At 37.6% G+C, this 24511-nt stretch overlaps 1 pseudogene; it reads right to left on the bottom strand.

Moving 5' to 3' along the window:
• The window catches only part of LOC114695389, a 91184-nt pseudogene extending 66926 nt beyond the window's left edge, over window positions 1-24258 (bottom strand).
• Between the last annotated feature and the right edge of the window lie 253 nt (window positions 24259-24511).

Raw genomic sequence — 24511 nt, 5'->3', positions numbered from 1 at the left:
CTGTATTTTACGAGGACACAAAGAAAAATTTAGGATTATGGAGTAGTCCGTGAGGGCGTATCATCTGAGCCAGTTGCCTTGAAACCGTTTTGGATGTTGGATCATCTGGGCCATGGTGTCAAAGGAGACCTTTTTGGGAGTCTTGGCTGGTCAAACCTGGTGTATCTTAATCTGGAACAAATCCATAGCCTCTGGCTTTCTGTGGAAAGAAAAGCAGAGCCTCCTTTCCAAAGCAACATATCCTTACATCCAAATTTTGAAATCAAGGTACCTTTAAAATATACATGTTTGCTTGACTCAATAGCTTTTACAATCAAATGTTTTTCTGCAGTTAAAAATCCCAAAGACAACACAATCCAGATTCTCTGTGTAATATCCATCTTTATGTGGCTTATTTTTTATACTACCTTTACTGTCTCTTTAAAGACTTTATTTTTAAAAACAACTATTTCTTTATGTAACTGTATATATTTCTTTTTTTTTGTCTCTTCCAAGCCTACGTACAATTTTACACACATTGTAAAGCATTTTATGTCTTGTTCCATCTGAATCTGTCTTATTGTGAATCTATTGTTTTAAAATGCAGCATTACTAGGGCTAAAATAGCAGCTTTGGCTGGTGGCTCTGCCCACCTCAGCTTCCCAACATGGCAGTGATATGTTTACTACCAGCTCTAGGCCACCACCAACTCGGGGAGCCATCAACTCTTAGAAACAGTGGTTCTATGCTTCTATCAAAGCAGCATGTAGCCCAGAAACCTCTTTTTTTTTTGTACTAGCAAAGACTAAATCTACCACGCAGCATAATGTGCCACTTGTAGATGCCTCATTCCCACCATACTGTTGGTCAAACGTGTATGCCAGGAACCTGTCAACTTGAGAGAGACAACTAGGAAGCTTTTTTTAGCTCAGTTTTAGAATCTTTTTTTCTCAGGTTTTAGGTGGAAACTCTTGCCAACCTTTTGGACACCATTTGTAGGTAGAGTTTTTCTCTCTGGGTCCCGACAGGCCCTGGCAGTCCCATAGCCCACTTAAAAAATAAACATACAGATGCTTATATTATTTAAACTGCTTGGGCATTAGCTCAGGCATACCATTTTCTAGCTCTTACTCTTATACTCAGTCCATTTCTGTTAATCTATATGTCACCACTACTCTCTTCTCAACAGGCTTAAAATAAAATACAAACTTGTCACTATTGACTTGCAAAGTCCTATCTCCAGCTTTTCTCCATGCCATGTCCTTTGAACATTCTGTCCCTTCATTTCCACTTATATTGACTTTCTTGTTCTTCACTGTGTATAAACAATTTGACCCTGCCTAGAGCCTTTGAACCGAATGTCCTTTGTTGCTAGAAGGATTTGCCTCCTGATACTTTCATACTTCTTTTTCTATTTAATTTAGATTTTGTTCTAAATGTCAACCTTTCAGAGAGCCTTTTTTTTTTTGGTTATTCTGTTTAAAATATACTTTCTATTGCTGTCTACTCTCATAGCCATTTTTTGTTTATTTGTGTGTATGTGTGTGGTGTTTTGATAACGTTCTTCACTATTCTAGTTTGATTTCTGTTGCTCCAGTAAAACATCCTGACCAAAAGTAAGTTGGGAACAAGAGAAGAGTTTATTTGGCATACACTTCCATGTCACTATCCATTCTTGAGGGAAGTCAGGGCCAGACCTCAAGGCAGGAATCCAGGATCAGGATCCACAGAGGAAAGCTGCTTGTTGGTTTGCCCCCTGTCTTTCTCCATGGCCCATTCTTTTATACAACTTAAGAGCACCTTCATAGGGATGGTGCTGCCCACAGTGGACCAAGCACTCTTATAATAATTAAGAAACAAGATAAGCTCTCACACATAACGCCATCATCTAGTCTGATCTGGGTAATACCTCAATTGAAACACCCTTCTCTGGAGACTCTGTGTTGTATCAAGTTGACAATTGAAACTAAGTAGGATAATCATTTTTTCACAGTTTTGTTTATTGCATTATTACTGATTTGCATTACCTCAGTATCAATTGCTGGCTCATGGTTCCATGCTTCCTTGTTCTTATCACAGTTTGAGGAAAACTGGATAAATTAAATGAAGCAACCTGATATCTTTCCAAGTGCAATGGTTCTCTTCCACACTTGGTTTCTAAGAGCTTTTCTATCCCTTTACCCCTTATAAAACCCTCCTCTTCAATGCACAAGCACTTGTTTAAGTATGATCTGCTTCATTAAGCCTTCCCTAATTACCTCTGAATTCTGAATTCTTTATTAGTATGAATGTCTGTGGCTATACACCGAGTCTGCTTACTACACACTGAGTCTGCTTCCTTTCTCAGAAATAAAGGGAGTTTACATGTTCCATGGGGTATATCAGTCTGGACTCTTCCAGAGAGTGAAATCTGATGCAAGGGTTCGCAATAAAATTATTTTGGATCCCAGGGTTGAGGAATGAGTTCTCACACAATGTTTCCTTTTCTAAGGTCACTTTGCTTTGAACAGGAAAGTTTTCATAAACAAGAATTATTATCAATCTCATATTGGTGTCTTAGAGTGTTCATAGTAACTCAACAGATACTTCAGTATTAAAATGAGGCATGGCATAATTTGCAAAGACAGAAATAATAAAAATATCTCAGCCTGGGAGGAGAGGACTGGACCTGCCTGGACTGAATCTACCAGGTTGAACTCGATCCTCAGGGGAGTCTTTGCCCTGGAGGAGATGGGAATGGGGGGCGTGCTGGGGGAAGGCAGTGGGGGGGGGGGGGAGGTGGGAGGGGGAAGAACAAGGGAATCTGTGGCTGATATGTAAAATTAAATTTAATAAATAAATTTAAAAAAGAACGTATGACCAACTTAAAAAAAGAAATATCAATGAATAATTATCATTGATCTTTTTATTTTAAAGAATGCACCAGACAAGAATCAATAGCACATACATTCATCCTTGAGCCTTTCCATTGCCATGTGGACTTACATGGCAATGGGAAGTTTTATCCTTTAAAAAGCATGTCAAAAAGAATAAAGAGTTGCATGCCAGCTGTTACCACAGCTACTTTCTCAGAAAAGATAATTTCAGACCTCCAGACAGAATATTAAACTTTAATCATTGCTAACCCTACTCAGAATTTTCTTGTTTTATTTTTCTCCATCTGTTTGTATTTGTATGCACTATATTTTGCTAAAATTGGGACTATAAAATGACAAAAAGAACATCTTTACTTTTATGGTTGAGGGTATCTTAGAAAACTGATTCACTGCTCAAAATAATCTACATTGGTACAAGGCCTTCTTGGCCTAGTAGATCCAATTTGGATACGTGACTGGAAGTTTGCTTTTCTCTTCATGCTTCTCCTGATAGATGTAGAGAATCACACTGAGTAGACTAGTCCTTGGGGGTGTAGATCAAAACCCAGGAGCAAATACTCTCTGGTTCAGCTTCAAGAGGAACTGACACACTTTCTTTTTGAGTGTTCCAGAAAGGTTGTTTCAAGGTATGTATTATATAAAGAATTTCCCTGGCAAGGAAATTTTAACTCCCACATCCACATTGGAATGTGGGAGTTAATTTTTGTTTGATTTCACAAATAAGATATTTTACAGGGCTGCAGAGATGACACTGCAGTTAAGAATAGCTGCTGTTCTTATAGAGGACCCAGATTTGATTTCCAACACTCACATGGTGGCTAACAACCATCTTAAATCCCAGGTCTAGAGAATCTGACATCTGCTTCAGATCTTCACAGGTACCAGGTATTCACGTGCACACCGGAAAACACTCATACACATAAAATAAAATGTGTCTTAAAAATGATATATTATACTGTGAAATGGTAGCTAACACATTTATGCAAAAGCACAAAAAAACTCCATCAAGGATGGGCACACTTAATATGGTAGGGTGGTTCCTTAAAAAAGTTCATCTCAACATGCACCATATACATATCTTTCATCCTACAATATTAAAATAATATAGAGGTAGGATCTTACATCTACTGCTTAATAAACTACCCTTTTAAAAATGTAGCCATTCTTTATTAATATTTTCTATGATATGACACACTCTTCAACACTATAATCATAATATCTGCCTAGAAATTTACCCTCTTTATCATTGTGCAAACTCTTCAGCTTCCTCAAAAAGGGCTACTCACCATGTATGTCTCTAAGAGACAAAGAACAAAATCATAATCACATTTTAAGTATCAGTTACTTGAACTCTTCCAGCCAAGATGAGTACAGTGAACATGCATTTCTGATACTTTCTCTCTAGCATTTCCATTTCACATAAGCTATGCCCTTCATTTTGAGAAATAGCAGTACCATTACACAGTCAGCTTCTAATTTCAGTGTCTTTGGATTAGCTAATCTGTTCTTTGGGAAAATGTGAGTGATCTAAAATTAAGACACAAAGCTACAAATATGGATAAAGAAAGAATATTTCTTGGTATTCATATAGAAATAATGGTATTGGATATGGGGTGCTGTGATCCCTTTATTCTTTGTTGTATTCTTGGTTTGAGTGAGGAGATGCTATAAGCATGGGAGTTGGATAGAATAAGGAAAAATAAGAGTGGGTATGGATTGAGATGTCAGAAAGGGGATGGCAGTATTCTAGGTCAAACTATGCTTTCATCAATATTCATTTTGGTATTTCAGAGTTCAACTAGATATTCTATTCTTGCATCTATCTATCTATCATCTATCTATCTATCTATCTATCTATCTATCTATCTATCTATCATCTATCTATCTCCTTCTTTAGAAAGTCTCACATAGTAAACTAGGCTGGCTTTGAACTGGTGATATTGTTTCAGCTTCCCAATGCTTGAATTACAGGTATATGCTACAATATCTACCACCCAATGCATCCTTTTATACTCTATTACTATTGTTTTGCCTAAAGTAGTTTGGAAAGGCTTTCTGTTAGCATCTAAATAATAATTGTAATAGACAAGCCTGTTAAATTTCCTGTAAATAAAATAAACTATCCATCTCATACTTTTTATCATTATTGTTTCAATGCACCATTTAATAACTATACCTTTATAACACAGTAATTGTGATTTGATAATAACCTAGGATATTACCAGTTCATGAGTTTTATTTGCTTTGTATTTCCTTTCCACTGTGGAATAGGTTTTAACATTGTAGACCATTATTTTAAGAGTCTATTTAGTTCCTTGAGATGAGCCCAGTGCACAGCAAATGTAGAACAGAAATGTGATGAGTAGGTGAACAAATGATTGAATTTGCTGCATAAGGAGCCCCAAGAGTTTCTATTTAAAGACACATTGATTCCCCCAGGCTACAATCAAATACTATATCAAACACCATGAAACAAACGGTGTTTTCCATACTCCTTCAGTTTTATACTGCAGTAAAAAACTTCATTGTGTTTATTGCAATTGTTCAAGATAAAATGTAAGCTGAACTTTAAAAACATGAATTCAGCTCCCAGGGAGAAAACTGTAAAGTCTCAGTGAGATCTAAACACAGTTGATGAAATGGTTTGCTAGGTATCTACTTTTAGATTCCAGTTATCTGAGGAAGCCTGGATGGGTTTGTGAAAGCCAATATTGGAGTATCTGGAAAGATTTCAGCCTCTTTTTGGCCTACAGGATCCTATTTTATACCCCAAAGATAGTGTTTCAGACTTCAGACAAGGGAAGGGAGAGCTCTATGCTCTGTTTTCCTACTCCATCCAGTATAGTGCAGCACATTTCCCATTTTCCCTTCTCTATCAACCTAAGGATTGCCCAGATTTCCTGAAAGGGATCCTCTCTGTCAGAGTTTAAAAGGGGCAAAGAATGAGTATAATGTATAGTGATTTTATTATTTATATTTTTGTATTGTTTTGGTTTTGTTTGTTTGAGACAAGGTCCATTATGAAGCCCTCAATTAACCTGGTACTCATCGTGTAGACCAGATTGGCCTCTAATTCATAGAGATCTGGCTACCTCTGCCTTTTACATCCTGAATGCTGGAATTCTTTCATGTACCAACACAACCAACAAGTTTTGTTCTTATAATTAAGATTAATCCGTTTTAATGTCAAAAGAATCACAAATGGCACAATAGCTTATTAATGAGTCAGGGGTCAAAAATGAAGCCTTAAGAAATTGCCACAGCAACACAGAGTATAAGACTGTGCTCTTTTACAATACAGGCCAATAGGATTGCTGTCGCTAGTAATTTTGTCTTCCTTGCATTGAAAATATCCATAAATATTTCTTCTGATGTTCTTCTATCATGGTTACCACTGAATAAAATATGCCATTGCTAAATATATCCCCCATGCAGGCTCTCATGTGCACAGGTCCAGAGAGAAGAAGTAAAACCAACAACCTAAGGGCTCAATTCAGCAGGGACACACAATCTCAGAGGAAGTCTATTCTTTAGTGATAGAATGTGAGTCAAGAAGAAGCCACAGAAGTTTTTTCTTTTTAAAAGACTCTCCTTCATTTCTCTTTCCTATCAATATGCGCAAGCTCCTGGTCCCATCTGTCTTAGGACCATCATCAAACCCCATGCCTTGCATAGGGTAATGTGATAGCTTGTGTTAACTATCAATTGATGTGATTGGGAATCAGGAGTCCAGGAATACCAGTAAGTAATTACTTATATTAGGTTAGCCTCTGGCCCTGCTTATAAAAGAATATCTTTTTTTCCCCTCAAGACAAGGTCTTTCTTATAGCCTTAGCACTGAATTTATTGAAATCTACCTGCCTTTACTTCCTGGATGCTGGGATTAAAGGCATATGGGCCCGCCCACACTGTCTTAGTTAGGATTTGTATTGCTGTGAAGAGACACCATAACCCTGGCAACTCTCATAAATGAAAACATTTATTGGAGTGGCTCACTTACAGTTTTAGAAGTTCAGACCATTATCATCATGGTGGGGAGCATGGTGGTATGCAGGCAGATGTGGTGCTGGAGGAGTGGCTGAGAGTTCTACATCTTGCAGACAACAGGAAGTCAACTGAGACATTGGGCAGTATTCTGAGCATGGCAACCCTCAAAGCCCACCCCTGCAGTGACACTTCCTCCAACAAGGACATACTCATTCCAATAAATCCACGTCTCCTAATAGTGCCACTCCCTGTGAGATTATGGGGATGAATTACATTCAAATTACCACAGATGCCATGTCTGGCCACCAGGGTATATGGATTAGGTTAATTGAAGTGGGAAGACCCACCCTAAGAGTGAGTGACACTATTCCTTGGGCTTGGTTTCTGGGCTGTTTTGAAAAGGAGAAAGGTCATTGAACATAAGCATCCACTGTTCTCTGCTTCCTGGTTGTGGCTGCAACTTGACCAGCTCCATCTAGTTACTGCCACCAGAACCTTTCGGCCATGATAAACTCCATCTTCAAACAGTGAGCCACCACTTTCATCTCACTTCTGTTTCCGACCCTTCGCTGTCCCTCCCTATCCCATAGAGCTACTCATAGAGCTTTATGGTCGCACAGGTGTTTCCCTTGCCGTGCTTCCCCCCTCCCCCCCACCCGCAGTCTCATTGTGTCCTTCCTGCTCTTGTTAGACTCTGTTGTTTCGCAATGGTTCTCCATTTTCTGAATCAGTCTCAAGGGTTCACCGTTCTTTCCTTCCATTGCTGCATCATGGCATCTGGGGACAGAGTAGATGTCTCACTTCTCTTCATGGCCACACCTAGACCATTCTTGTTGGAAGATTAAATATTCTGCCTAGACTGCTTTACCCAGGACCAGACTCTGTCACCTAACAAGTCTTACTTTCCACTTATCTCTGTAATACTGTGTGTGTATGTGTGTGTGTGTGTCTATCTCTCTCTGTCTCTCTGTCTCTGTCTCTGTCTCTCTCTCCCTCTCGCTGCAAAATGCTTCCTCCTGGTCATTGTCATTTATTTATTTATTTATTTATTTTTTACTGCTGCCAGTATCATAGTTCTTCATAATTTCTGAAAGTACATGGATGTTATTTCCATGCTTCGACTTCATTTTTCTTGGACTTATTGCCTGTTAATACAGCCTTGTGCTGGGTAATTTTATGTCAACTTGACACAATCTAGGGTTATTCGGGAAAAGGGAAACTCAATCAAAAAAAAATGACTTCAGAAGATTGACTCCCAGGTATTATATAGAGCATTTTCTTGATTAACAGTTGATGTGAGAGTGCCCAGCCCATTGTGGGTGATGCCATCCAAGGCCAGGTATTCCTGAATTGCCTTTAGTCATGGTGTTGTAGCACAGCAATAGAAACCTTAAGTACCACAGGCCTGACTCGGGAACTCTGTTCGGAGCCAAATGCTTGGCTGTTCTATTTACCAGTAGTGTATTACAACCACCTTACTTATTTCCTTTCCTTGGAATGAACCTTCTGCCTGGATCACTGCATTTGCTTCTTCACATATTCCCTGAAAATTCCACTTCTCCTTAAGATGTTTTCGGGGATATCTCCAAGTTTTTCTTCAAGTTCTGATTGAAATTCATTTTTATACTAACTAATCACACACAGTGAGTGAATAATTACTTTATCTACTGGAATGTATACTTCCAGGAATAGTGATCATTGTTATTGTCTTTTTTTGTCATTTTCTTTTTATTATTGTTTCCTGTGTACTCTGGGGCCTTCTTTAGTAAGTGTTAGATGGACAAAGACATGGTGACAGCTACAATTTGTTAGGGGGTAATTTGGGGATGCAAATGAGTGTGCTATAAGTCAACCCAGAATGCATTATGGCAGCATCCTTACAGTATTATCATTAAGCAAACCAAATGAACTCATCATATAAGAGCTATAACCTTTATCCTATACCACTATTACTAGTATCAAACAGAGATGGGCTCTATTTTTTGCCCTGTTGCCACTGATGTCTTGGTCCCCTGGACTCATTCTAGGTAAAAGCTTGAAATATACTTTTCACAGTTGACAGACTCCTCCAAATTTTCCGTCTTTTGAACATCACCTATGTGTTTGTAGTCAAGTTCCTTGTCAGTCTTAATCTTACAAATCTTTGCATAGGAAACATTTGCTGAAACTTGTCTAGTTAAATTTCTTATTCATTTTGTTCTGGCTCGGCTCCTTAGCATCCCCATTATACCTTGTTAAGGAGACTGCAGGGCTCCCAAATTGCTGCTGAGTGCGTAGTGTTTATGTAATAAACACCATCTGAGTGCTTCCAGTGTGCACTGAATCATGGAATCTCAGGTTTTAAGAAGTATTAAATCATCTGCCTCTGACATCCATCTACTGTTTTCTTTCTATAATGATTCTATAGTAACATCTTCTGAGACTGAACACACTGCCTCTTCACAAACAAGAATACTGGCCAATTACACAGTTCTGGGTTGAGTCATAATCATTGTTCTTTCCATTTCTAACATGGATCCTGTTCCATAGAAAGTTAATAGAAAAGAAAAGACATGGATTTAAATTAATATGAATTACTTGTTGGGGTAGTTAATTCTTTATGTTCACATCTCTTAACTTTCTCTTTCTAAGTCTGTCAAATGGATTAATATGTTAACTGTTTTATATCAGATTCTATAGTAAAATGGCTTAAACTCAGGAGAAGCTGAGTTCTTGCTACACAACATCTTAGTGTAAGTGAGTAAGTTCATGGGTCGGTCCTCCTCTGTGTGGTCAGCCAAGGGACAAGGCTGATTGAGCCATCCTCAGAATTAGCATTGTTTAGACAAGCAATCCAAACTTGAATGTATCATCTGATCCTACAAACTTCATCCATATGTCAATTTCACTACAATCAACAACAAAAAAAATCTACTTTGATATTTTGCCCTATTGCTCATGATACTTTCATCTGCTAGACCCATCCTTGTGAGAACAAGTCACCAGAAACATGGCTTTGTATCTTCCTAGACATTCTTCCATAGTCAATTGGTTCATCAGAAACTTTGATTCCAATGTTGTCTTGCAATTATACCTTCTTCTACCCCAAAGAGAAAAATAAAGGGAAGCATGTACACAGGTGACATCTCTGTAAATATGTGACTTCCTATTCTTTCACTAGTATTTGTTGATCAGATCACAGCTAATGCTTCATAGCTGACAGAAGGTCAGGAAGTGTAGTCCTTCACTTATAGGAGATAACCTAGCACAACAGGAAACAAAAATTTTGGTCTTTGTCTCCATTGCCATACAGGACAACAATTCCTTTAAAAAAGGATGCATGCAATTTCTCCAACCACAGTTACCATTTTCTGTACGTTGCATACACAAAGAGGAAGTCCTTTTTGTTCCTTATGTGGTAGTCTTAAAATGCTACTTGTCATGTGATTATCCTCCCTACTAACTAAATGATTTTCTGTTCATTTGCTATTCCTTTCGTTCAGTTTCAAGTCCCATGACAATGAGCCTTTTTTCTTTGCACATGCTTTAAACCTGATCTCTGCCTACACATAGCAATCCAGGTAGTCTGAGTAGCATCTAGTGAGGAGGGCCTTTAACATTTTATGTCTCTATTAATACAGTGAATGATAAAGGTAGTTTTTCATGGAGTCTCATTTTAGCATTGATGCAGTGTGACATTGCACTTGAATAAAGGCCTTTAGTCTTCCACTGTTACATCGCTTTGCATTTCAAAGATCCTGTACTGCCTTTTGCCTGAAATATATCCAATTTTCACATCAATAAAAATCCCATAGAATTATCAAGAAAACTTAGGTCTTATCCAATAGGCAGCACTTTATCAAAATGTGCACTTATATAAGCAAATATGTCCTTGGCATCCACTGTCATTTTTAATAGACTCTCTTTTGCTTTTGTCATTAAGTGGGTGTTTTTAAGTACAGATATGCATCAATAGTATGATATTATTTTACAATTATCAAGCCCTACAGGTGCAGAAAATGTCCTATCTCTAACCTAGGAGAACTTATAGCCTTATTTTCTTTTATCCTTAGAGAACAATGTACATAGTTTGTAAGGATTTGGGACATCTGCTATATCAAATGTATTTTCACTTGCCAATGTATTTGAAGGTTGATATATGTTGAAACATACAGATGTATCTGCTTCTTTCTATTACAAATGCTTGCTATATGCCATATATACAAATGCTATGCCATTTAGTGGGTATTTATTTTAAAGGCTTTTAAATGGGGTCTGATTATTTCCATTAGTATAAGCATGCTCTATTGAGCTTCCTGAATCTACTTTGATGCAAAATCACCATTATTTTCCTTTACACTTAAATATGTAATCACTGAGCTACCCTAATGACACAGTTTTAATTTTAAGAGACAATAGAAACATTATTTCCCTGAAAAACTAAAGACAATTTTCATCTGATTTCTCCAACAATGGCAGAAAATGCCTTCCTCTCTGCAAATTCAATAATAATGCATGATTTTGTATCTATTTATGGCAACTAATAACTGGCATGGCTTTTTAGATATCAATATCATGCCATTCACTTTAATACCAGTCTTTTGGTTTTACTGATTTTGTGAGAAAATGATCACATCATTTTTATTGATATGTCTCCAATTAACAGTGTTTTTAAGCATCTTTGTGATTCTATGTTGATCATTGTTTTCTTTTTTCTCATCATAACATGAACCTCAACCTTTGTCCATCCATGACCTTCTATGTTTCTATTTTCATCAAACCTTTTCACTAAGAAAATATTTAATTTCTACACTGTCATCAGTATGTCTACACTGTTCTGTGTCCTGCTACTGCATCTGAGATGCCAAAGTCATGATATCTCTCTCTGTTAGTTTCAAGCACATTTTATTGGTTTTATTCTTGAAATATATCTCAATTTATTATGCTTGTTGTTTTTCTCTCTTCACTAATAATTTAATTCCCACATAAATAGGGGCTTTCTCAAGATCATGTAGTTGTTACTAGCACATATCGATCTTTTTTTTCCTTTTATTTTATTTTACAATACCATTCAGTTCTACATATCAGCCACAGATTCCCTTCTTCTCCCCCCTCCTGCCCCTCTCCCCTTCCCCCCAGCCCACCCCCCAATCCCATCTCCTCCAGGGCAAAGCCTCCCCCAAGGACTGAGATCAACCTGGTAGACTCAGTCCAAGCAGGTCCAGTCCTTTCCTCCCAGACTGAGCCAAGTGTCCCTGCATAAGCCCCAGGTTTCAAACAGCCAACTCATGCAATGAGCACACGACCTAGTACCATTGCCTAGATGCCTCCCAAACAGATCAAGCCAATCAACTGTCTCACCTATCCAGAGGGCCTGATCCAGTTGGGGGCCCCTCAGCCTTTGGTTCATAGTTCATGTGTTTCCATTTGTTTGGCTATTTGTCCCTGTGCTTTATCCAACCTTGGTTTCAACAATTCTTACTCATATAAACCCTCCTCTTTCTCGCTAATTAGACTCCTGGAGCACATAGCGATCTTAATGCAATATTTCTTTCTTTCTCTCTTTCTCTCTTTCTTTCTTTTTTTTTTTTTTTTTTTTTTTTTTTTTTTTTTTTTTTTTTTTTTTTAGATTTCACTATTTTCTTGTCCTAGTTTGAGAAAGAAGCCATGTTGGGGTTTGTGGTAATATTTTAATTGTGCTGAAATGTGACTTTATTTGTATGTTAATAAATAAAGTTTGCCTGGAGATCAGAGGTCATTAGCAAGCCAGGAACAGAATTCAGGTGGTGGTAGCCCACTCAGTTAATCCGATCATATGGCAGGCAGAATGTCTGTGTGGTCAAGGACACAGCCAAGCATGGGGACCTGAACCTTTAACCCCAGTACCAACCATAGAGACCTGGAGGTCCATATAGACAGGCAGTAACGAGGAAGTCATATGGTTGGGTTTAGAGCCAATGAGAAGGCAGAACAGAAAGGCAATAAAAAGACAAGTCACACAGGAAGAAGGTCTCTCTATCTCTGTGGGGAAGTGACAGCAGCCAGGTGGTAAGATAAGGAGGTCTTGGCTCTTTGCTAGTGCTCTGATCTCTTAGGCTTTTAACTCTGTATTTGGCTCTGTGTTTCTTATTTAATAAGACCGTTTAGAATTTCATCTACAGGGGTTGAAATTTGGAAAGTAATTTAGGCAAATAAATGAATAGAGTATTCTTTTTCTAGCTTGTTTTCTTCTGTTGTGATCAACACAAGGACCATAAGCAATTCAATGAGGAAAGGGTTTATTTCAGCTTACATTTCTAACCACAGTCCATTTTTTTTTCCCTGAGACAGGATATCTCTGTGTAGCTTTGCGCCTTTCCTGGGACTAACTTGGTAGCCCAGGCTGGCCTCAAACTCACAGAGATCCACCTCCCTCTGCTCCCAAGTGCTGGGATTAAAGGCGTGCACCACCACTGCCCGGCTTTTATAGGAATTTTTTTTTTTTTAAGATTTATTTATTATGTATACCGAAGAGGGCGCCAGATCTCATTACAGATGGTTGTGAGCCACCACGTGGGTGCTGGGAATTGAACTCAGGACCTCTGGAAGAGCAGTCGGTGCTCTTAACCTCTGAGCCATCTCTTTATCCTCCCACAGTCCATTATTAAGGGAAGTCAGGACATGAACTAAAGCAAGAGCTGAAACAGAAACCATGGAGGAAAACTGTTTTTCCTGGTTTTCACTCTAGCTTGCTCAGTTAGCTTTCTTATACAATCAAGATTCACCTGCTTAAGAAAGGTATTGTGCATAGCAGGCTGGACCCTCTCATATTAATTGTCAATCAAGTCAATCTCTCAAAGGCAGGGCTTCAGGCCTATTCCTGAGCTGAGGTTCCCTCTTCCTGGTGACTGAAGACTGTGTCAAATTGACAATTAAACTAACTAGCACATTTTCATTAAAAAAGTAAAATAAAATAATAGTTATCTTTTTTTCTGAATTAAGCATCTTGGGAAGAGCACATTTTGATATGAGAAATATTTGAAGTCAAATTGATATCTTTACAAAGACATCCTCATCTTAATACACAGCACAAACGTTTGTGTTATCTGATAGAGCAGTAGGCCTTTGCATTTAAGAATCATGAAATGGGATGCTTTTCCTTGGGGATCTTTGGGCACTCAATGTAATGACAGGGTATTTCTAAGTAGGATACATGGGGTTGGTGTCACAGAAGGAGATGGGATTTATCATAGAAATAGAAGTTATAATGTCAACAAGAAGGGGCCATGAACCAAGAAATGGAGGTGGCCTCTAGAAGTTAGAAAGTCAAGAAAAAGTATCTTTCAGATCTTCCAGAAAAAAAAATTTCTAGCTCCCTTGATGGACACCTATATGAGATCAAGAGGGTATGGACAGAAAACAAACTTAATGAAAGCTTTTGATAATGGTTTCATAACCATTATTTTCCCTAATGAGTAACTGTACCATTTGTTATGTTTCTCTGCCTGACACACCCTTTTCTTTTTCATGACATCTGCTCCATTAGACACCACGCCTGTTGTGCAAACAACGTCCTGAGAGGATTGCTGTACTATTCTGCAGTCATGCTCAGGCATGTCTAAACTCTAGTGACAGTGTCAGCACCCTTTCTCTCTTTCAATAATATTTTACCTTTGCATCAGACTTTCCTGTTAAATAGTGTAACTTGCAGACAGAGGCACGCTTCATTCTCAGTGTGACACTCTCAGAAAAGAAGATGAAAAGGACAGTTTTCTCTCTACTTTGTGGACTCAGAACTTATATCTTATTTAAGTTCACATAGCTTATATAAAGTGGGCCAAATTAGACTTGTTTAATTTCAAATTCAATGTTTTTTTCTATTGCATAATATTCTTTAAAAGGAGGCAAGGACTAATGTATTTACACATGAGAAATTATCATGACAGTGAGTAACCAGATGACAATGAGTGCTTCCTATTTATTATGCAAGGGAGCAGGACATTTGGCTTGGTGAACAGCAGGACTTGAATTGTTACTCATTTCAACAACATAGTCACTGTTTTTCCTTTTTATGAAAAACAGTCTTTAAAATACAATATTCCTTGGTGTACATATAAGTGAAATTTAGCACTTTACCGCTTTAAAAGAAAGTATCAAATCTAACACATGCTATGCTAAGGAAGCAAACTGAAGACCTTTAGTCTATATTTTGTACAAAAACTAAGAGTCAAGAATTCTCTAGTGGATATCAGTGAATTCTAATAGGTTAGGTAACCAGATTATGTGTCCTGATATTCCCAGATGCACAGTGCCAACAGACTAAATAACATTGACAGTGTTGTCTTTTTTTATTTGCTAGAGCTCTAGGGTCACAGCAAAATTTTGAAATGATTCCAAAGTTCCAAGTTCATGCAGTTTCTGTATTATTCTCCTAGGCATCATTTAATTTCTCATTTCAGAGCATACACAGAGAAAGCATGGCATTCATCATCTTTCTTCCCAATGATAATGCATATTAAACTCTTATTGTATTTTATTAATAGTTCAGAATCCTGAGATGTGGGCAAGGACAAAGATTTCAAGCAAATCTCATTGTATTACCGAAACAACATGATGAAGGGTGGAAGCATGGAAGAAGTATTGGCACACTGGAGTTATTCAATGGGTAAAATTTAGAAAGCATTGGGTTTTTCATATTTACACAGACATGTATTAACTTATATTATTCCAGCTTCAAAATAAAGCAATCTTCTTTATATCTGTTTTAAAATTTACCTAGTCTAATATGTTGTGTATTCCAGTAACATTTTCTTAAAAAATACATTTTATTATTCATTTATTGTGTGTTTGTATATCCATGTGTGTGCACATGCACACACACACATACACCACAGTGCTAGTGTGGAGGTCAGAGAACAACTCGGGGAAATTAAATGTCTTCTTCCACTGTATGGGAACTGGAGATGAATCTCAGGTTATCAGGCTTGATGGCAAGTGTCTTTACCTCTTGAGCCACCTCCCAAATCCTAATGTCCTTTAGTTGGAATAGAATTTCTTGGCTCTTTTCATATGATCTTTTTTAGTTCTGGTGATGACTGGGAACTCTTCTGTGAACTGAGTTTCTCTGTCCCACCTTGTTCCACAGCCACTTCAAAAAAATCACTCAAAGGTTTAATGAATTGTAAATGCTCAGCTGGTAGCACAGTCTTATTACTAACTAGCTCTTATACTTAAATTAACCCGTAATTCTTATCTATGCTTAGCCACGTGGCTTGGTACCTTTTCTTAGTACAACATTCTCATCTTGCTTTCTCTGTGTCTGGCTGGTGACTCCTCTGTCCTTCTCCTTCCCATCATTCTGAGTTTGGCTTTCCCACCTAACTTCCTGCCCAGCCACTGGCCAATCAGCATTTTATTAAATCAATTCGAGTAACAAATCTTTACAGTGTACAAGAGGATTATTCCAAAGCACTCTTCTACTTATTAATTGCTTGATTATTTTCATGCTGTCTTTCTTATTATTGGTGATGTCTGCAAATTCTTCCACTTATGGAACTTAGCCCTTTACTCATTACTTAGTCATTTTGTTAGGTGCTTTAAAAAGAATTATATGCCACCTACCCTCCACAGTTAGCTTTTCTGATAATCATATAGTTTATATCATAAAATATACTAACAGAAGCTGCAACTAGACTTATATATAGACAGTGTTCATTGCACATAAGAAATTGTGTTCAACTTCAGTAAATATCATCTGTTTTATTCTTGTGGCTCCCTGATGAATTAGCTTCAATGACTGCCTTTTTTTTCATTCAAATTAAAAAATCTATTCTTACAGAAATTACTTGAAGGGATTACTTAGTGAAGGTCACATAACTAGTGAGCAATTTCAGTCAAAATTCGAACATAAGTAATAAAATTGAATTTTGCACATTCACACTGAATGTGCACTTTAAAGCTTTGGTCTTTAAACATACACCATTGGCCCACTCTTTGGACACAAGAAACACTGGGATGTGTAGATTCATACTACTTACAAGCCTGAAGAAATCAGTCATTACTCAGCTTGAGATTGGTGTGCTGTCATTGCAAAGCATTGGTTATGTCCATGAATACAAATAATGCAAACCATGTGCACATTCTAGAAAATAAGACTTTCGTCTAGCCATAGTAGAGACTGAATTATCTTTGGTGGGAAGAAAAGACACCATGCCTACCAGAAAACATTGAACTTACATGATGATATAGATCCAGTATTATTAGAGGCAAATGTTTACTTCCCTCAATGTCTGAGAGTTCTATTAAAACAATGAAAATGGTTAACATATCATTCAAAGCCCCTTGTAACCTGTGATTTTTCTCTTGGTCGGTACTGCTGGTTTGTCATTATATGGACTTGTTTGAGTAGAGACATGATACTCTGGAGCTATATCTTCTTCCCAAAGGGTATTTGGCAATGTTTATCATTACTGGTGTGATGCCACTAGCAACAAGGGTAAAGGGTATTAGGTATACAGCTGCATATATACTCAACAGCACATAGCACAGTCCTCTAATGATGAAAAAGTATTCATCCCAAAATGTCAACAGTATGGCTAATGAGAAACTATAGTAACTGAGAGTTTAATATCACTGCACATTGCAAATTGCTAATCTCTCATTGATGCCCCATCAATGATTAATAACCCTAATGTCTCATTCTGCTTAACTATTTGTAAGATGGTGCCAATGATGCTATATAATTTGATATTTCCATTTCCATTGCTAATGTGTATGGCTTGGTCATATAATGATCATTAATAATACAAGAACAGGGATGAACAGGTCCATGGCTGCCAATTGTATTTTTCCTCTTAATGGTAAAAATAAACAGTTGAAATCCCCTCTATACCTGCTGTTTTCCTAACTATTTAGTTTTGAAATGTGAATTCTTTCTTAAAAACTATCAAGGCTCAAACATTCTCTATTTGAAATTTGATATTACAAGAAATCAAAATGGCTCTGATCTTAATGATAGCCCATTTTCTCTACAAAAATGAGAATCACAAGTATAAAATATCATTAAAACAAAATGACTCACACTTTTCAAAGTGCCTCTCCACTGTAAATTGGCAACTGAAGCTCCTCTGTGGCTGTAGAATGAAGTAAATTTTCCTAACATGAAACACATTTGCAGCAAGGCTTGCTGCCTGTGAAAGGCATCCTGATAAAATGAAAATGTCTTATTACTGTTCATAAAAAAATGAGCTCATAAGCAGCCAGGAAAGCAAATGTTTGAAACGTTGTCCAGGATGTTTAAAGAGGAAAAACATACTGAAGAAAAGCTATCCTCAACCAGTGGACCAAATATGCTACCCTGTGATTTAACTTTGAATCCCAATTGATACCACAAACATTTAGGAGACTTTTTTGCAACCTTCAGTTCTACAACACCATTCCTCCACTCCACAGGGATGCTTTCTATTCGGCACACTGGCAGTGAGCTCCTCTTTGTTTTGCTAAGAATAACTAGATTTAAAGCAAGTGATATATTCAGTTGTAAGTATGAAACGTCTGCATAGAATTCTACCAATGAATCATAGTTTGAGAGTTTGGTTTTTGTAGTTTGTTTGTTTTTAAGGAAAATGGTAAAAAATAAAAATGGTAACAGACCTAAGGACAATTGATGGGTGATGATGCTCTGCATGCTGTGAATGTGTTGCTCCCATTGGTTGATAAATAAAATGCTAATTAGCCAGTAGCCAGACAGTAAGTATAGGTGGGATAAACAGACAAGGAGAATTCTGGGAAGAAGAAGGCTTAGTCAGGAGTCCCCAACCAGACACAGAGGAAGCAAGATGTGAAGGCAGAACTGAGAAAAGGTACCAAGGCATGTGGCTAAATATAGATAAGAATTATGGGTTAGTTTAAGTGTAAGAGCTAGTCATTAATAAGCCTGAGCTAATAGCCAAGCAGTTATAATTAATATAAGCTTCTGAGTGATTATTTTAAAGCAGCTGTGGATGGCAAGGCCAGACAGGTCTATAGAACTCTTCTGACTACAGTAAAATTTTAAGAGTACCAAAAATAATCTGTTGTCACAACAAACCTAGAAAAACAGTAAAGGGGAAGATTCAAAGACAAATGGAAGCCAAAGATCTTTAAGTGAAGAAAGAATAAGAGATAAATAAGAATAAAATCCTTCCTGGCCATTTTCTCTGCTAAGACAAAGCAACCTAGAGTTCAATAAAAGATCAACCATAGACGAAACCAAGGATTCAGGTACTTGATATTGATTCCATCAGAGCTATCTTTAACAAAATAAACCCGATTTTAAAAGTAGCTATATCTTACATCTTTCAGTGAAGTTATCATTAGTCTTCATTTAAATCCAATTAAAGGAAATGAAGGAGTTATCTTCAATCACTCTGCTACTCATTAATATAGCCAACAAATGCTAATGACCTCCCATGTAAGCGGTTCGGTTTTAAGAACAAAAGCCAACAGTTAGCATGGTGTAGATACATTAATATGCTCTTCTACAGCAAATGACTCTGAAATCTAGCATCTTAGACCAAATAAATCTTCAAAATCTTGTATAAATTATAGGTATCAAAAATCAGAAGAAATTTGTTTATATGCTTCTAGTTCAGTCTCTTATAATACTATAATCAATTAGTTATCAGTCAGAGCTATATTTCTTGATACCACAGTAGTAGTTAGATGTTCATTTTCTAAAGTGTTTCGCTCCCCTGGCATTGGTCATTTCATGGCCTCCCTATGGAGTACTTGAGTGCATCCTTCAGAGGACTGCTAGCTTTATCCACAACAAATTAACTAACCAAATTAGGTATGGTTATGGACTGACCATGATGCTATATGTTGAAATTTCCATAGCAGTCCATTTAATATTCAAGTCAGCCCTAGATGAATAAACTTGTGACTAGCAGTAAACAAGAATCAACAGGCAATTTTGAAGGTTGACTACCCAAACAGCAAAGAGCTTATTTTTATTTGTGATGTATGAGTGTTTCAGGTAAACAGTAAGAAAAAAGTCCCATGCCATGGATACTCTATTCTAGAGGAAAAGACAGATAATCAACTGGTGTAAATACTATATACAAACATTTGACACAATTAAGAGAAAGCAGGAGAGAAAGTGAAAGTGGAAGGACTGAGATATTTGAGAAAACTCCCTCTTCAGTGGTATATAAAACTGAGATCAAAGAAGTCATGTAAGTTTTAACCATTTGCAGCTCTCTGTAGAGATACCAACAGCAAAGACAAAGCCTTTGAGGGACACAAGTGTGCCCTGCCAGTATCACAGAAAGGAGACCAAAATGGCCAGAGATTTGTGTAAATAGAAACCTGGAATAAAATAGAACACCATCTGTAGTAGCCAGGTTAGCTCAGGTAAGGTCTCATGAGAGTCTAAGCAAAGAACTTTATTATTATTATTATTATTATTATTATTATTATTATTATTATTTTAATTAAAAAATTTAAAAATACCAAGCACAGAACCCCCTCTCATATCTCCTCTCGCTCCGCCCCCTGCCCCCCTTACCCTCTATCCCTCTTCTTGCCCTTCTTACCCTCTATCCCCTCCTCCAAAAGGGTAAGTCCTCCCATGGGGGGGCAGTAAAGGCTGGTACATACAGTGGAGGCAGGACCAAGCCCCTCCCCGCTGCCTCAAGGGTGAGCAAGCTGTCCTACCTTAGGTAATGAGATCCAGAAAGTCAGCTCATGCACCAGGGATAGATCCTGGTCACACTGCCAGGGACCCTTCAAACAGACCCAGTTATACATTTGTCTCCTATATGCAGACCAACAGCTGTAGAACCTGTATCCAAGCAAAGAATTTTAACTTCATGGGAAGTATGATGGGAAGAAAACAATTGGAAGTCATTTGTTTCAGAGAAGGGGAGAAGGAGTGTCCTGGAATTTGTGGATAAGTAGTTGCTTTGATGGAAGAGCTTGTTTAGGTGTGTACCTGAATATAGGTTCTACTGCTAAGAGGCAGGAGTCTTAGCTTTCCTTTGGTACCACAGACAATGGGCTGTTGAGGGACTCCTAACTAGTGTTTACTAGAACTCAAAGACAGTCTTGCTTTTTGCTGGTACCTGAGTTCTAAGAGTGCAAGGAGACTATCTTCTCCTTTTTGGGAGAGCTCAAGCAGGTAGACTTTGAGGATATGTTACAAATGGTATATTTCTATTTAACCATTGTATGTACATTCATTGTTTCAGTTTATAATTCACCATAAAATCTCCCTTTTCCATACATTTTCCATTGTATATTCTTTTTAGAAAACAAGAAAAATGTATGCCATATCTGTATTTAAAAAAAACAAATATTGTACAAATGTATAGTATAAACACTGAAAATATTTGCTGGATGCGTATAATGATTGACTGACTAAATCAATGCATACATGCATAGGAGAACAGATTTTACCAAACAATGGTCCATAATTAAGTGGAAATTTCAACCACAATGATATGACATTCAAATCCATTTTTACAAAACATGAGAAACATTTACATTCAAGATGCCTACACTGCTTTTGTAAGCCCAAGGAGACCAGCTATGGATTTGAATCTGAGTATAGTCCCCGATCTGGTTATAAAATCAGGCTCTGTTGGTAAGCAGTTGACACTACTCCATCCTTGATGATACAAGCTCTTTAAATCTCTCCATCACTAGTAAAGAGAAATAGTACCCACGGTGCAAAAATTTACATTCATTTCTTGCTTCTGGTGGTAGATGCGCTGCTCTCTTCTGCTTCTTCACGGTTCAGTGCTACAATTGTGTTTTAGCAGTGAACTTTGTAATTACTAACCCTCTACTGCACCTCCGTTCCTTTACAGCGGCTCATATTTTCCTCTTTAGCCTCTTCTCCCACATGACTATTTTCTTATTGACATTTTCTTTCCTCTGCACTTGAAAATGTGAATTTTAAAATGTACCCATAATAAGATTCCTTTTCCTCAAAGCAAGCTCAGCTTGTGTGAGGAAAGGTATTTTGGAAACAATAGATGCATAGTAGAAATGCACACAATGCCCTTGCGGGACAGATGTGTTAGTATCATTTATTTTAGATTTTAACCATCTAAGCGATAAAGGTCACTGAAGGGTGGCTGTGAAGACAATTAAGGTCATCTGAATTTACTAGGGATTATTAGCTCTCCTTAAAATGGCAGCAGACTTAATATTGAGTCAGGATTGCCGAGTGGCAAGAGCCATTTTTAATTATTAAAAGTAATTTCACATGTGGTTTAACAGTTATAATTGGAATTTTGAGTTATGCTTTCCTTGGTAACAACCCATTTCCTTTGTTTGGATAAACCTCAGGCATGGAGAGATGAAATATGATGTCCTTTAAATATGTGATACTCAAGAAATTGCATTTCACCAGCAGGCAGGCATTCAGTATTTCTGCTGCTGAAATGGAATATTAGTAAAACACAATAGAGAATAGGCCCCATCATTAATACATCTCCTACTCCAGCTCCTGTGGCTTTAATAAACAAAGGCTATTGGTAAAAGAATGTTTGCATGATGTTCCGAAGACTTCAACAAAGCCTTGGGAAAGATTGTCAGAACTCGGCTATCATCTGCCAGGAGACATTCATGCATTCACAGCAGAGGCAGGTTTGTGGATGCTGCCAGTTGATTTTAAGAAAAGAAGTAGTCTGATTGTCCTTTGCTTTACATTATGAGTGAGTTCATACTGGCAGTGTGATCAGGATCGATTCCTGGTGCATGAGCTGGCTTTCTAGATCCTGTTACCTATGGTCAGACATCTTGCTTACCCTTGAGGCATGGGGGAGGGGCTTGGTCCTGCCTCAACTGAATGTACCAGGCTTTGCTGTCCCCTCATGGGAGAACTTACCCTTTTGGAGGAGGGGAGGAGGGGTGAGTGGGGGGGGGAATGGGGGGTTTTAGGTGGGGTTGGGGAGAGTGGGAGGGAGGATGAAGGCTGATCTGTGGTTGGAATATAAAATGAATAAATAATTCAAATTTTAAAAAAAAGAAAAGAAAGGAAGTAGTAAGTGTATCAGACTAAAGTACAAGCTATCTCTGTAAGGACCATTATCAGCCATAAGACCACCAGTGCACCTGTCCAGAAACAGTCTCTGCTTGCTGGGCTTAGGGGACTCCTGCTGAGGTTCCAGGTACAATTTAAATCTTTTTTTTTTTCATCTGTCAAAGATTCATTAATGTACAATGGATTTAATTTTTCCTTCTCTAGGGCCTTACGATCATCTGCTTTAGACTGAAGTGATGTTGTTACTTGCAATCTACTCATTCAGACATTCAGCAAACATCTATAGAGCACCTACTATGCATTAGTCATCTACTACACATTGGAAAACTGACAAGCATTTCAATGTCCATCCTTCAAGAACCCTAGGGGATGGATTCTCCCACTAAGTAGATATGTAAACTGGGGTATAGGAGGATAAAGACATTACTAAATTATGTAGCTAGTAAGTAGGTATGTTGACATTTAAAGTTATACTGCTCTGATCCCCAAACATAAACTCTTAACTAATACGCTATATTATCATAAGATTTGTACTATATAATTTTAAATAACATTGCTTCATATATATATGTACATATATGCATGCTAATACAATAGGAAGAGTTTATGACACTACAGCATTACAGTGATTCTCAAACTTCTGAAATCTGCAACCCTTTAATAAAGTTCCTCATGTTAGGGTGACACCCAACTATAAAATTATTTTTGTTGCTGCTTCATAACTAATTTTGCTGCTGTTATGAATCATAATGAAGATATTTGTATTTTCTGATGGTCTTAGGTGTCCCTGTAAAGGATCATTTGACTACCCCAAAGGGGTTGTGACCCACACAGGTTGAGAACCACTGGCATAATACAATATTCAGCATGCTGGGTGGAGCTGGCTAATACTTCTTATAATAGCCAGTAACACCCTAGCTCTCAACATTCATTGAGATAATGTTGGTAACTTAACATCAGCTCTGGTAGGAATATTTATTCACTGCGCCATAAGTGCAAATGATATGATTCTGGCTCTATTTTTTTTTCCTGAAGAGTTAGCTGTTCAACATTCACCAACCCTACTGATTATTTTATAGTTCATTGTGTAACGGTCCATGTCTAATCGTTTTCTCCTGGAGAGAAGGGACTGTACCTTTTCCCAAGCTTGGGTATAGAACAAACCTAGCACATAGTGGGTACTCGGTGTATTATTCTTGTACGAAGGAGGGAATATTTTACCACCTCTTTCACAGCTTTTACAATGTTTACTTCCATTAGTCTCGCAGTCTCGATGTTTGTAATATCACTGCAGTAGGTTGCCAAGGGATAAAACATATCAAGTCTGAAGTGCAGTTCCTTCCTTTCAGCTGGATTGCTTTGCAGAGAAGAAACGCACTGCATATCAAATACCTCACACTTATTTTCACCTGCAAAGCCTGGGACCATGCAGGCTGCACAGAAGGCAAAAGTCTATGCCTGCTCAAAACAAAGCAACTGTAAATACAAATCCTTGCATGTAAAACTTCAAGCTATTCATGTAATCTGTCTACTTCTTTTGTTTCATTTCCTCCCATATTCTATCTAAACTGGTATTTAAGGAGAAAATCTTTAAGGAGAAAATTCCAGGTTCCTGTGAAAACCAGGATATAGATTCCCAAATATATATGAGCACTATCTTTTTTTTTTTTTTTTTTTGGTT

This window comes from Peromyscus leucopus, chromosome 3 (assembly GCF_004664715.2).
Source record: "Peromyscus leucopus breed LL Stock chromosome 3, UCI_PerLeu_2.1, whole genome shotgun sequence".
NCBI classification, from domain to species: Eukaryota; Metazoa; Chordata; class Mammalia; order Rodentia; family Cricetidae; genus Peromyscus; species Peromyscus leucopus.
This window is presented reverse-complemented; position numbering and strand designations above follow the sequence as displayed.